At 43.4% G+C, this 15541-nt stretch overlaps 1 protein-coding gene and 1 long non-coding RNA gene across 4 annotated transcripts in view; one reads left to right on the top strand and one right to left on the bottom strand.

Moving 5' to 3' along the window:
• The window catches only part of SUGCT (succinyl-CoA:glutarate-CoA transferase), a 477897-nt gene that overhangs the window by 214537 nt on the left and 247819 nt on the right, over positions 1–15541 (top strand). The gene's annotated exons all lie outside the window — the stretch shown is intronic.
• On the bottom strand, positions 593–2061 carry LOC142827264 (uncharacterized). The gene is made up of 3 exons (XR_012901871.2): positions 1937–2061; positions 1034–1178; positions 593–722 (listed from the first exon to the last, which is right to left on the bottom strand). It is a non-coding gene; the product is annotated as an uncharacterized LOC142827264 (long non-coding RNA).

The raw sequence follows: 15541 nt of genomic DNA, 5'->3' as shown, positions 1-15541 counted from the left end.
AAATGAGCAGGAAGGAAGTACAGGGGAACATGATCCTCCATTAATGAGAGGTTGCTAAATTATTCCCACTCAGTCACAGGAAGTAAGGCTCTGGGGAGAAGTCCATGTTGAAGTGCCTCATTTTCATGTTGAAGAGCACATTTAGAGTCAACGTTTGATGAGACATACCTATTCTCCACAACATCCTCCTCCCCTTATTTTTTACCATAGGATCTTGAGGATGGTGGTTGTCATGGAGCATAGCAATCTTGAACTCCTTGCTTAGAATGTTAAGATGTTGCAAGTGAAAATTCAGGATTCTTGTCACAAGGGACTTTAAGTAAGAAGTGGGGTTTTTAATGTTTTCATGTTTCAGGGATTAACAAACAAAATAAAACATTGCTCCAAAATTGAGAGAAACTGTGAGATTTTAAGGGTGTGAAATTGTGCAGAATGAAATGCTAAAAAGTTTCAAATACAATTTCCTGGGAAGCGTCTTAACATTTTGCAGGACTCTCCTTTTGAACGTCTGTGTTTAAGTCTCAGGGCTCCATTTAAACAAAACAATAAATATCTAGCAGTACAAATTGTTGACCTAGGTAACTCAGGAGATCAACACTTCTGGTGTTCATTATGATACTTGCAGTCATTTGTAAGTGAAAGGAGTTGAATGCTCTCAAACATTTGGTGTCTGTCTTCTCTCTCTTTCTCTCCATTTAAAAAGCTCCTAATCACTGTGGTATCTAGGTGTGAAAATACTAATTGGAGAATGCAGAAGAATGTTTCCATAAAGCTGCCCTGTGATGGGGCTGGCCAGCCCCGCACTGAACTGGGGGGGGGGGGGGGGGAGGGGGAGAGGGAGGGAGGAGAGCACATCTATTGAGTAGAAAACCCCCTCCCCCATAGCCCTGCTGGGCATGCTCACAATGCAGCCCAGGTATAAAAGGCTGCAGGGCTGCTCAGTTGGGGCTGGCCACTGGAGAGGAAGGAGCTCCTCTCCAGACAATGGAACCACAGCCATTGCAGCTGGAACCAGAGGCGCTAGACCAGGTACCTGCCGCTGGGTCAAGCCAGACTGCACCGCCACCTGTGCTGTGCAGCCCCCCGAGAAGCTGTTGCTGCCCCAGCCACTGCAGACTCCCAAGCCACGCCTGCCAAGGTTGTTGCTGTCGCCGGATCCGCATCCAGAGGTGGGACTGCTGCGGACAGGGTGAGGGGGTAGGAAGTAACCCAGGGCAGGGACCAGGCAAGCTCCCGGTAGGCTCAGCGAGTTTCAGGGAGAACTCCCCGCTGAGCCAGTGGTGGGAGCCACCCGCCCCTGATAGGGCCCTGGGTTGGGGCTCGGTGGAGAGGGAGGGCCTGGGACCCCGTACCCCTTCCTCCCAGATGATTTGGGGATCCCAGAAAGGACTGGGCTGCTGGGCTCGCGCAGAAAAGACCTGGCTTTGGTGTTAAAAGGGAAGGGGCTGGTGACCCCGCCACATGCCCCCTCATCCTGTGTGGCTTAGATTCACACATTATAAGATCTTTCTGCAGTTCAGCACAACTATGCAAACACTTCAAAACAAAAATGATCTCTGAATATTTCTATTACTCGGAGAAGACAAGTAAATTAGAGGGCATAGGGAACAAAGTAGAAATTGTACAGCATAGCAGAGCTCTGGCTTTGCCCTTGGGTTCTGCACTTCTGGCAGACAGCGTTCAGCCTCAGAGGCTCACTATGACCCTTTACACGGCCTCTTCTTTTTCTAGAGGCCCGGGCCACAGCCTACAGAGCCATACTCACCACAGGCTAGTCCATAGTATGGGATGGAACCCCTCTAGAGTCCTGGTCTCATTACCCAGGGACAGACTATGTAGTGGTGTGGGAGAAGTTGAGGGAACCTTGGCCCACTCACTAGTCTGGTTTCCAGGCCAGGGACTTTAAGGCAGCAGCAACAGATCTCTGTCTCCTTACCCCCTCCAAACTCCTTGCATGCCTCTGAACTAACAGAAGAGGAGCCCTTTTAAGCCAGTCTCAACTGGTTCTTGATTAGCCTCAGGTGTTCTGATTAGCTTGTCTCCTTTGGCTCTGGAACGTTCCTCATTAGCTCCAGGTGTTCCAACTGGCCTGATTGTCCAACCTGATTCTGGAACGTTCCTGCTGGTTCTAGGCCAGCCCCTGCCAGTTTACCAAGGGAACAGAGACCTGCTTAATCTAGGGATAACATACTTCCCTTCTAGCAGTCTTCTGTAGGCCTCTGGCCCAGGGCTAGATTACCCAATAGGCAGACTAAGCATGTGCTTAGGGCACCAGCAGAGCAGGGGCACCCCCCCCCCCCAAAAAAAGAGATTTTGCGGTAGAGTATTGTTTTCATTTTGAATTTATCAACATTAAAATTCATCTGCAATTCATTAAAATTCATCTGGTCTGGGGGACGGGGAGCAAAGCAGCGGAGCACATGGGCAGCTGACAGCCCAGACGCATCTGGGCTGCCCGCGTGTTCCGCCGCTTTGCTCCCCGTCCCCCTGGTCTGCAGACCAGGGGGACGGGGAGCAAAGCAGAGCAAAGCCACGGAGCCCGAGGGCAGCAGGACAGCCACGGCGCGTCTGGGCTGTCCTGCTGCCCCCGTGCTCCGCGGCTTTGCTCCGGACGCCTGTGGTACAGCAGCTGGGGTGCTGCCGGTTGGTCCCGTAGCGCCGCTCTGGGCGCTACTGGACCAACCCGGCAGCACCCCAGCTGCTCTGCCCCAGGCGTCCTGATTCAGCCACTGCTGGTCAGTTTCAGCAGCGGCTGAATCAGGACGCCTGGGGCAGAGCAGCTTGGGTGCTGCTGGGTTGGTCCAGTAGCGCCGAGGAGCAGCGGCGCTACTGGACCAACCCAGCAGCACCCCAGCTGCTCTGCCCCAGGCGTCCCCAAGTCAGCCGCTGCTGAAACTGACCAGTGGCTGACTACAGGAAGCCCCTGCCCCGGGCTTCCTGGAATTAGCCGCTGATCAGTTTCAGCAGCAGCTGACTTGGGGATGCCTGGGGCTCTTAAGTTGAATCTGTATGTAAGTCAGAACTGGCATCCAGATTCAGCCGCTGTTGAAACTGATCAGGTTCAGCAGCGGCTGAATCTGGACGCCAGTTCCGACTTACATACAGATTCAACTTAAGAACAAACTTACAGTCCCTATCTTGTACGTAACCCGGGGACTGCCTGTAGATGGTATCATGAGCTTTTGGCACAACCCACTTCTTCAGATGAATGGAGTTATTAAAGGCCCGGTTTCAAAATAAATAGAGGAAGGGGAAAAGGGGGAGAGAAGTATTCAATTAGAGTCTCCATGCTACATGAAGCTGATAGAGAGGTTGCAAATTGTTCTTAAGTACCCATTGTTTGGTTTTTTATGTCATTAGGATGTGGAATGTAGTGGACCATCCAGCCAGTGACTTTATTCATACCTTTGTTATACGAATTAAACCTGTAAATGAAGTTACGTTCCAAGGCTTCCCTGTGTATTTGGCTTGTGGAATTGGCTTGAAACAGTACGTGACTTTGAGATCTATTAATAAGAACTAGGAAGTTTTTCTTCATGCAGCACACAGTCAGCCTATGGAACTCCTTGCCAGAGGACGTTGTGAAGATTAGGACTTTAACAGGGTTCAAAAAGAACTAGATAAATTCATGGAGGTTAGATCCATCAATACTTATTAGCCAGAATGGGTAGGAATGGTGTCCCTAGCCTCTGTTTGTCAAGGGCTGGAAATGGATGACAGGAGACGGATCACTTGATTGATTGCGTGTTTCTGTTCACTCCCTTTGGGAAATCTGGCATTGGCAGAATACTGGGCTAGATGGATCTTTGATCTTACCCAGTATGGCCATTCTTATGCACAGGTGGTTTAGTTCACACTGAGTTGACGCATTCCAGTTGGAGTCCAGTGTGTAAGTTGCACTAAGAGCTCTGCCCTCCTGTAATTCACATAATTGTGTATACATGGCAGGAGTTTGGTATGTTACAAGCATGTGGAATTCTGCTATAAAAGCTCATTATCCTTTGCTGCTGAGTTGTGTGCATTGTGGAATTTTTCTTACTGTGGGAAGCATTGTGAAAGCCAGTGGAATTCTGGTAGATTGGGTTAAATTTAAAAAAAAATCCCATGATTCTGTTTCTTCTGCCCTATGCTTTCTCTCTTTCTGGGTGGGCTAGCACCATTTGAATTACTGTTAGCCTGTATGAACCCAACAGTGCCCTACTGTGCTGGCAACTTCAAATACACAGAGGCTGTTGGGGCTTTATTTTGCGCTCAGATTTCAGGGCTTTGGTTTTCGACTTAGCCCGCCACATCACTGGGCAGATGATATGGCTGCATCAATGACTTTTCCAGCATTAACAGAGGCAGGAAAACAAGGATGAGAAAGAGAAGGATTCTATCAAGCAGCATCTATTCATGAGCAGTTTCTGGAGCAGTTTCACACAATGCAATCATTTCTAGGCTCAGGAGATCAGCATCGATTCGTGGGAAGGCATCATTCTGCAGACCTGAGATAATCAGATTAGTGACAGAATTTCAGGATGGCAAAGGTAGCCTTTTTGAGACCTGTGTCAAACGAGTCCTGAAGCTGTAGTGAAAGTATAGCAGCAGGTGGTGTCCTGTACCATTGGTTGAGCAGCTCACCATTACAAGCTAAGAAGTGAGCCACACTCAAATGTTACCAGTCCATAACTAGCCAGTTCAGCATGGACTGTGCATAAGGTATTGTGTCACTGGGTTAGAAAGCTTTATAGATCTCAGGAGATAATTAAAGGGTCCTCAAACTGTGTGTGGGCAATTGACGGGACCTATCATTTGCACTCTCACAAAGGTTCAGAGTTTATAAACAGAAAGTAGCATTTCTTTGTGATGCCTCTGATGACCTGATGCCTGATTTTATATGCAGGTTAACAAATGGAAATATAGTGTGTTCTGGTACAGTCCATGATGCTAGTATATTTTGGAACTCAGCTCTGTTTGCCATAAGAAATAAAGGAGGCTTTGCCCCCAGGATCTTTATGAACATAGATTTCTCTGATTATCCTGGGAGACCTGTCGTATTCTCTGCTTCCCTTGCTAATGAAGGCATTGAAAGGCCACCAGAACAAATTGCACAAAAGAACTATTTAGCTATTGCTTCAGTCATTGCAGAATAATAGTGACTCGTGCATTTGGCCATCTGAAAGGAAGCTGGCACTGTCTGTGGGCCAGGTTAGAAGCAGCAGGAGGAAAAAATGGCTAAGATTATAGTTGCATGTCGTATTTTGCACAATATCTGTGAGTAGAGACAAAGGCCTAACAATTGGTGGGGGACCTGGTTAGTGGTTTGAGCAGCCACTAAGGCACCCATTAGAAAATAGAAACAGCCAGGGCAGTGTTTGTAGGGTTACTTTTTGCTCTTACTTTGTCTCAGGCCCAAAACTGTACAGCTGCACATCCATCTGTTATCCTGAGGGGTGGGGAAGTGGTGATAAGTTGGATTGTGGACATTGCAGGTTTTTGATGGGTGGTAAAAATGAAACATTGTGGCATTCTTTATTTTATATAAGTAGGGAAAAGCCACCATTTTCTTGTTCTATGCATTGCAGATTCTGTATGAATGTTGTTTAATATTAAAATAGTTGAAAATTCAATCTGTTCCAAAGCATCCAGAAATAAACCTTTGATTGAAACAACAGTGAAACAGTTTTAAAGTGACACAATGCAATGGAGGGTGCCATGCAATAATGTTGGGGACGAGTTGCGGGATCCAGTTTGCAGTCAAGTATACAGCTTGAAGCTGCATTCTGGTGTACAGTGTTGGGACTTACACTAATTGGCGTTGTTATAGGCCTTGAAAAAGGTGAGTTCCCAGGTGCAGTTCTTGTTGTCTGGAATTTAGGCCAGGGAGGGCAATGGCATCTGGGAGCATGGTTGCAGGAACATATACATATACAGCCGGGAACATATACAGGTGTCCCATTGCCCTGTATCATCCATCAACTGTTTGAGGGCATTGTGTTTTTGTGTGCCTGCTAGCAGCATGCACTGCAGCTGAGCATTCTGCTGCTGGATCACCTACAAGAGTTGATTTTGCATGACCCAGTGTTTCTCTACAGTATCTTTTATTGTGACCAGATGTCCTGATTTTATAGGAACAGTCCCCCCCATCCCTTACTCTGATTTTTTTCACACTTGCTAATATCTTTTGCCATGGCAGTGTTCTGTCTGGTAATTTCTATGCTGTATATGGCCATTTTATCACTCTCTCTGGATAGCTCACTGTCTTTTTTCCTTCTCTGGTTTCACATACACCTGTCAGCTCTTTGTTTTTTTTTTTCATTTTTGGAGGGGGATTCTGCCACTAGGTTTGCAAATATTTCATCCAAGTTCCGCATCCAAGTTCCCTTTTAGGTTAGCCAATTGCTCAGCTGTTGCTGAAGCCCCCATCGTTCAGGGTCTTGACCACTGCAGATGTTGTGTTTGGAGGAGTAGGGGAAAAAAAGATAATTATTGTGCACTTTACAGAGGGGCTGGTACAGTGGATTTTTAACATGATTTCTGCTTTCCTCTCCATGAGAATCTTTGGAGTCTTGGGGAGACCTCAGACCTGCTAAGTGCTGCATATATGAGGAGGGATACATTGGGGTTTTAGAGTGTGCAGTTTGGGTTTGCATTTGTGCCTCGGAGCTTTTTGGGGGATTGAGAATTATTCCTGGTTTGCCTTTGCAGTTAAGGTTGTACCTTGAAGATGCTTCTATGGATTGGTTGAGTTAGCAGGCGGCACCTGGGGACCAGCTGGATAGTAATCTTCTCTGTTTCCACTTTAGACTGGAAGGTTCAACAGTGGTGTAATTACATAAAATCCCAACCAGCTCCTCGACAAATGGACAGGCTATATTTCCACAGTCATACTGTGGTTTTAATGCAAGTCTTCCTGAACTGTTTGCTCTTCATCCAGGATTGGTTGATGTCCCAGTCATGACCTCTTTCTCAGACATGCAGTGCTCACAAACACATCTTTAGTGTGGTAGCTGGCCCCCGGAATTTGCTGCTCTGATGCTTCTTCCCAGATGGCAATGAGATCTAGGCTCTCGGCACAGCTTCAAGTGGCTGCTTGAGGTATGTTACAAAGACTGCTGGAGTAATATCATTGTAGTTCATCTGTACTAGAATCCAGGTGCAAATAGGTCATCACCCCGGCATTCACATGAAGGGTACCCCAGTAAACAAACAGGCTAGTCACAGATGCCTGAAAAGCAGTGTGGGATAGAAGTTTGAGGACTGCAATAGTAGCATGAAGCTACATTGCATGCACGTGAAATAGTAGATCACACTAACTCAATTCACTTTGAAATCAAATACATTTTGACAGAGTCCTCCAGAGTTTGTGGTAAGTGCAGGAGTTAATGCACTGTAAGGAATTGCATTGTATGTTTGTAGGAATTTTCACACCAGCTATCTTGAGCTAGTGTGCACTAAACCCCATGCATAGACAAGTCCTAAAACACCAGTAACAAAAATTTTATCAACCTTTCCATGACTCTTGAGTCGAGGATGCTGAAAAACTTCAAACTGGCTTCTACCTGTACTGTTTGTAAACACAAAATACATTTATTTTCTCTTATTTTCCTTCTTTTCTATACACAGAAAAGTTCATCTTAGAATTGCAGTCTTCTTTCTTGGTTAGAACAGTAGGGAGAAGGAGACTTGGAGAAGGGGGCATATTTCTAGCTTTTGTGTTTTCAGTTTTAAGTGTTTAAAAAAAAACCTAATTATGGAACATTTTGATAAAAGAAACTAACAATTAGTGCATGTTTTACATAACTGTTTATGGTGTTGCTTAATAAACCATACTACAATTTTTATAACAATTATCACGTGAAGCATTCTTCAAAGGAAGCTTTGTGTCCAAGAGCTAGAAATTATGAAGCAACAACTCCTGCTGCTATCTTTATTTCTGCAGCTTTCATGGCTGTGCCGGATGGCTCCCCTGCCCAGGTCAGCACAGGGAGCCGGGAGGAGAGGGCCGTTTTTGGGGGCACAGAGCGGCTTTTGAACCATGGGAAGGGGGGCCTTTGCAAGCCACACCTGGGGGGAAAAGGGGCCGCATGTGGCTTGCAAGCCTCGGGTTGGAAATGGCTGATTTAGTGTGTCTTAACTAGACCACTAAATTGAACTGCAGAAGACTGTTGCTGTTGATGCTGCCACAATCAATCTTCTGCTTAGTGAAGATATGGCCATTACTCATATTGTCAGTGTTGGTAACTTGTCTGTTAACACATGAGTCTGCATAATTTCAATAAAAGTTACTTGGCTGCCATGAAGCCTAATGGTTCTAATCAGAAATCCAACATTTGTCCAGAACACCAGTGAGATGAGGCCCAGAAGCTGTAACACCACAAACCTACTGGTGTCGGGCAGAGTATATTTGTTCATGAACATCCTTTCTTTGATAGTACTGGCCTTTCCAAATCATTCTCAGCTCTCTACCCCCACCCCGTGCACCAGTCTGTCTATGCTGTTGTAAATGAGACAGTTTTGGTCAATGCAGTCCATGTAAGGCAGTAGTGATGCTCATGGTGCAAGGCATTATGAAGATCTGGCAAAGTTGATGATGATTTATTTAATCCATTTCCTAAAGCTGCTATCACCATGGTAGCTAAGTGTCTTGGAAGGTGAAAACAAATGACTGTTCCTCTGTTTTCTTCTTGACTAGGACCCTGTAACTAACATATTCTCCAGGTCCTGGAGAGAGGACAGCAGATGCTACTGAATCTTTGTAGCCTATCAGTTGGATGTTCAGAAAGTAAAACAGCTATTCCAGCCTTCTTTTCCTGGTCATTACCCAAACAGATATTCAGATGGTAGGTGCCATAAAAATAGATGGACCACCAGACGGTTTTGATTTTTTTTTTCAGCATCACCAACAAAACTGATAGTCGCGAGGGAAGGGGGGAGAATAAAATATATCAATCTCCATAATTTCCTCTCAGAGATTTAAATTAGTGTCACATTTGACTATTAATCCTAATTATGTATGTATCCTAATTATGTATATGGAAGAATAGAAAAAAAGTGAACCTGGCTGGACATATTTCAAACTCCATAAAGCTGTTTACTGAGTTACTTTTAGAATAAGGTATGCAGTCTGTCAGCCTTAGTCCCCAACCCTGCTCCCCGAACATCCTGCTCTTGAATTTTTTTTTTACGTACTTTCAAGTAGAATAGCTTGAACATGTCCTTTTGTTAAATTGGAATGATCGCTGATGTACACATATGGAAAAGAAAATACTTCAGCTTTTGCATGCATTACGTTTCCGTTTTTTCATCTGTTTAAGAATACAGAATAGGTCCAAATTTTTCTCTTTTTTTTTTTAAGTGTTGCCATTTCTCTAATACAGATCATTTTCATTGAGGTAATTTTGGTGCAAATTTGAAGGGGGACGCTCGGAGTGCTTGTCTAGGCATTTACTATTCCTTTGATACAATTTGTTACTTCAAAGGTAGATAATTTTTTTTGCCACAGCACTCATCATTCTGGAAATAGGAAATCCAATTGAGTAGCTCACTCCTCCTCCTAATAAAATGACCTTTTCATTCCCCGCTGTATTAGATATAGTACAAACAGGATTCTGACATGGAAAATGCACCATTTCCACCCCCAAGCTGCCTCTTAATGGACTTCCTTCCTCAGCCTTGCTGTTTTGAGATAGGCACAATAGAGCTCACATTGCTGGCTGTGCCTAGAGTTCTGCTGGCCGGGCCTGTCATCCCGGATGATGCACCCAACCAGAGTTTGCTAATTTATTTGGATTTATTTCCCTCCACGTGTAGCCGCGCGGCAGGGGGTTCGAACGAGCGGGGACTTAAAAATGGCGGCGCCCCGCTTATGCAAATGAAGCCCGGGAAATTCAAATCCCGGGCTTCATTTGCAATTGCGGTATGCCTACATTACCCCGCTAGTTCGAAATAGGAGGGTAGTGTAGACATACCCTTAGAGATAATGGTTTGCATTTTAAAAATATTTTATAGAGTAAATGTCAGACACTAGGTCCAGCAACACTACACTTCAGTAGTAGGCCAAATGACACAGCATGGAAAACTCAAGTGTCTGCTTCAATGGTGTAATCTAAGTTCGTTTTGATTAGGGAGAAATGGTTCCCTAATCTTTCTAATGTCTGTGCTGTTTTCTTTGAGTCAGGTGTTTTTAAGCACTATGCTGTCTTTCTAGCAGCAGGATCAGAAAGATTGTGGTTCTCTCCTGAGTCATGCTCTGGGAGAATACATTTTTAAATCAAGATGTGATCAGGGAATTATAGCATTTATTAGCACTATTCACATAGTCAAATCATAGTTAATGGGAAATATGGAAAAAAGAAACAAAATATTTACAAACCAAATTAACAAACTACTCAGCAGTTTTGTTCGTGCTATTAGAAAGCTTTATTACATTTGAGAAGGATTAAAGATAGTTTTATCACAATTTGCAAACAAACATTGGTAGACCTCATACCCTTGGCTTCTGTTGCAATAGCTCAGAGAGAAGCTGGAACATCTGTGCAAATGCCAGTGTGCAGAGGAGAGAAACAAGCTCACTGCAATGCCCTGTGCATTTGCAACCTACTGTAAGCCCTCTGTTTTTCCACCCTTCTCATATAATTCAGGAGCATTTGAGTTTGCTTGATACTCATGTCTGCCAGTGTCCTCCAAAGACTGTCATATAGGACTGTCATGGGGTAGTTCCTTGTCCCTCACCCAAGGAGCATTATTGAGCCCCTGGGCTTCCTGGCACCACACCCCATGTCTTCTGCAACAGATACAGATATACCCCAAAGCCCACTCTTCCCCAGCAGGTACAGCCTCCCCCGCCCATCCAGAGTCTATAGTAGATGCCCCATTCACCAGGGCAGTGTGGCTTGGCTTAGCCAGGGTCTCTATAAAAGCTCTCTTTACCAGGGCAGTGCAGCCTAGTGACCAAATCAGTAGTCCAGGTGTAGTGTCCCCCTTGGGGGATAATGAGGTACACGGCCCCAGGCCCTTCCTCTGTACTGGGTTCCAGCCCAGGGCCCTGTCAGTGGTAAGCAGGGAGCTCACACAAAATACACTAAGCTCTCGGGGACTCCAGTTCCCCACCCTGGGCTACTTCCTACTCTGTCCAGGATTTCCGGCACCTTACCAATCTGCATCCGTTGAGCCGGGCCCTTCCACATCTGGTCTCTGCTGGTTGGCCTCTTCTGCGGCATCCATCTGCTGCTGCTCCTCCTCCTCCTCCTCTGGGCTGGAAGCCTCCCTGGCTATTCCCTAATGGCTGGCCTCCCAGTCTGGCAGCTTACATGCAGGAGCTCAAGTAATACACCAGTCCTCTCAGCAGCCACCCCAGTCTGAGCCTCCCTCCAAGCTTTTATACCTGGGCTTCAGTCTGAGCATGCCCAGCAGGGCTGTGGGAGCAGGCTTCTTTAGCCAGGTGAGCTGGTTAGGCTCAGCTTTCACAGTGAAGGGCTGGTACCTCCTGTCAGAGGGGCTACATCTACACTACGAGCCTCTTGCGGAAGAGCAAATGCATATGGGTGCTCATTGGCATATGTCATGCTCTCATTTGCATTTCCTCTTCCTTTCCCTTTTGCCCAAGAGTTTTTGTGCAAAATGGTGTGTAAACGGCGCCTTTTTGCGCAAAACCCTCTTTTGCGCAAGAGCCATTCTTGTTTTTGTGCAAAAGGGGGGTTTTTGCACAGAAAGGCACCATATACACAGTGCTTTTTTGAGCAAAAACCTCTTGTGCAAAAGGGAAAAGAAGAGGAAATGCAAATGAGGACGCAGCATATGCAAATGAGTGATCTATTTGCATGTACTCTTCCGCAAGAGGCTCGTAGTGTAGACGTAGCCAACAACATTATCACATGCTTTTGGATAGTTAATAAAGCAAATGATCAGTAGGTGATCATAAGCTCTGAATTTTTAATGGCTGTGGTGGATATTCATGATTTGCTTGTGTATGCCTTGCCCCTCTCTGAAACCAGCTTGTTGTGCTAGTAGTTCTGCTTCTGTCCTTCGTTGTTAAAAACATGTTTTGTATTTAAGGGCACATTATCAATACAATCTAGAATGGATACAGTAGAAGTAAACTTTTACAAAACCTAATAGCAATGGAAATGTTTTCATGCATTTAAGAAATTAATGGGAGATGCAGAGAGGCTGTGAGATAGAGACACCTGTTTGCAACCCCCAGTTTAATAATTCATTATTTAGAGCACTGATGTTGTTTTCTAACTGGCTGCAAAAGGAGTACACCAGAAAATTCCCTAGCTTCTCCCACCCTACATTCTCCAGGGGCTGTGTGTTTCTGCAACACTACTGACCCTTTCCTATCCAAGAATCAAGATGGAAATTAGGATATTTTAATGACTAGAGATTTGACAGGCAAAAGCTACCTCATGACTCTCAGTAGAAATAAATGGTAAGCAGAGGTTTTTATTTTAAGAACAATCTGTACTGGTGATGTCTATAATCCTTTTTGTTTGATAATCCAATTTGGTCAATTGTACTCTGAATTTTAGATATTTCTTCTACAGTGTTGAAACAAGAAATACTGGCTCGCAGAGTGAATAACTGAAAAAAATCGTGAGACATGCTCATACTGATATAAGGGGAATTGCCTTTTGTTTTAGGAATTCACTGTACAGCTAAGCTGTGAATATTTTTGTCCAGGCTATAAACTTGGGATGCAGTGTTGCATGCGGAAATGGTTTTCTTACTCTAGTGTATTTATTGAATTTATAAATGTAGAATTATGATTACATAACTGCATGAGTTCAAGGAGAGCACACGTGCATTAAAGCTGCTGGATGAGGATTTTAACTTACAGGTTATCAAATATCAAAGGAATTTTGTAGTGCAAGTTGAGTTGTTTCACCTAGGATTGCTAGGAGATTTTTTTTTTTTATTTTAAAATCTGAAATATCTTTAATTTTAAATAATGCAGGTTACAATGCATTTCTTTCATATCATGGCTGTAGAAACTTTGTAACTGCTCTGTGATGAAGTGCAGAGAGGACTGGAGATGTCTCAAAAAACCAAAAATTTACCAGAGAGTGTACAGTCTAGCTCTTGCTCTGGTAGGGTAAAGACCTACAGGTTCTATAGTAAGGGGTCTAAATCTCCTTTGTTTCTTTCAGCCAAGGCTCCTTACCACAGATTTATATGTTACATGATTGAGTCTCTTGTAAAAAGAAAAAAATTCACCTGAAGTTGCATATATTTGAAGGCAGAACAAGCTTAAAAAAAATCAACCCAACCCTCTCTAAATACACAATTAGACTCTATCCCTGTGAACCCAGTTGTGTGGGCAATACATCCACACCAAGTATCATTTAAAGTCAGTGAAGCTCTTCCTAGTTGCAAAGGATGGGTTCATATTCACAATTGCATTTCAGAACTGTGACATTATTCAGTATGGTGTTTATGCTTCTATATCATTGGATTTTTTTAAATTACTGATGAAGGTGGACTATTGACTATTTTGTGTTTTCATAAATGCCATTTTTCCTCTTAGAAAACAGAATAAATAAAAAAAAATTTTGGTGCCCATTTTCAAAGAGTTTGGGTGCCCTAATAATAAAATAAAAAGCCAAAAAAAAAAAAAAGAAAAGAAAACCAACCAACTGTAGTTTGGCAAATATTAACAAATTGGAGTTTATCTGAAGTTGGGGAACTTTTTTAAATGGTGCGAAGAAAAAAAAATTTGCACATAGTCCTGAAGATTACCACAGAAGTACTTTTATGGGGAGAGAATTTCACAATTCTGGCTTCCTGGGGGAGAAAACTGTCATCTTCTGTTATCTCATGACTGTACTGTATTATATTCAAACTTTTAACATCAACAGTCTCATTGACAATTTGGGTCCTTCAGCTTGGAAGAACCTATATCATTTATCACTTTAAATTCTTTAATACAAAATTGCACTTACTACACAGTAGGCAATCACTGATGATAAAACTACAAACCAAGTTACCATATAAAAATAAATGGCCTAATGTGAAACCCTGAACTCCAAAGTTTGGAAATATAGATTTAGTGGTCTTCTTCTTTTAAAATTCACATTGTTTCATCTAGATAGATAGGTATTGGTAGAACACTTCTTTCATGCTGAAAAGTGTGTACTAGAATGTCCAGAGACAACAGAATGAGCCTGAGGACACAAGCAAGAACATATTTTTGCTTCTGTAATCTGAATGTCAACGGCTATTTATTTAATTATTTTCAAAAAAAATTATGTCTGTCTTTAAAAAGCATGCACTTAAGCACAGACAAAGGATGATATTCCACATCAGATTTAGGTCAAGAGCTTCAATTGCAGAAGAAAATGATGGATGTTTCCTTTAGGGATGATGGAATGAGAAGATGGTACATCTCTGACTGAGTGTAATACTTTTAGGACTTCTCTCCAGCCCCCAAAGAAAGAAAGAAGATCCAGAGAGTGATCAAAATGTGATTTTCTTTTAATGCATATGTTTTTAAAAGACTGCCCCTTTTGTTTTTCAAAAGATTTCAGCTCTCTTCTGTTGCCTGACAAAAAAAAGAATAGACAAATAATAAAACTTCTCAAAAGCGCCTCTGTGATTGCTGCTGGAAGACCTTCGGCCCAGGCAGTATGTTTTATAATTGACACACACTTATTTCACAGACTATCCAAGATCACTTGTGTAACTCCGGTGATGATAAATATACTTGCCTTGAAAATTAATCAGACTTGTCATGGGAGCATAATGTTTATGCATCCTTAAATAATTGACACTCTTGTTGAAAGGATTCTGATTTCAGTAACCATTCATGTTTTGCTGTGAGGCACATCTATATTCATTTTGTTAAAAAGAACAGCAAGAAATTCATTAAGTATGCCAGAAGCCTGCGAAAGAATCATCAGGTCCACTGGATCCCCAAAGACTAAAGGGAGTAATTAAAGATAGGGTAACTTCTGAGAAGCTAAATTTTCTTTGCATCAGTCTTCACCAATGTTCCCTCTAAGCTTAACAGCAGCACAGTCTCAGAGGTGATTAATCAACCCCTCCCAGTCAGTCAACTCCATACAGGGAGCCCTGAGCCTCTGACAAGGCAGGGCTGATTAATCACTTGTGAAACTCTGCTGCGCGCAGCTTAGAGGGAACACTGGCTTCACCACAACGGATATTAGAAAGATAAGCCCCAGGGATCTTTTTCCTGACAATAAAGGCCAGAGAAGACTGTAAGGAATTTCAAGATACTTGAACTAGGTGAATGGGCAACACCATAGCAAGTTAAAGCAATGTTGATAAAGGCAAAGTAATCCCACTGGAGGAAAAACTTTTAAAAACTTATATTCCTTATATGGTTCTAAATTAACTCTTATCAATTCAGGACATGGACCTCCATGGTGGAAAGTTCAATGGATACCTTTGATAATGTGCAACTCTGGTCAGGAAAGCTAGCCACGTATTAGGATGCATAAGGAATGAGAGCGAAAATAATATAGAAAAGTTTATAATGCCATTATATAAATCAGTAGTGGGACCTTACCTTGATTATTGTGTGCAGTACTGGTTGCCC

The sequence above is a fragment of the Pelodiscus sinensis genome, chromosome 2 (genome assembly GCF_052426305.1).
Source record: "Pelodiscus sinensis isolate ZL-2025 chromosome 2, ASM5242630v1, whole genome shotgun sequence".
Lineage (NCBI taxonomy): Eukaryota > Metazoa > Chordata > Testudines > Trionychidae > Pelodiscus > Pelodiscus sinensis.
This window is presented reverse-complemented; position numbering and strand designations above follow the sequence as displayed.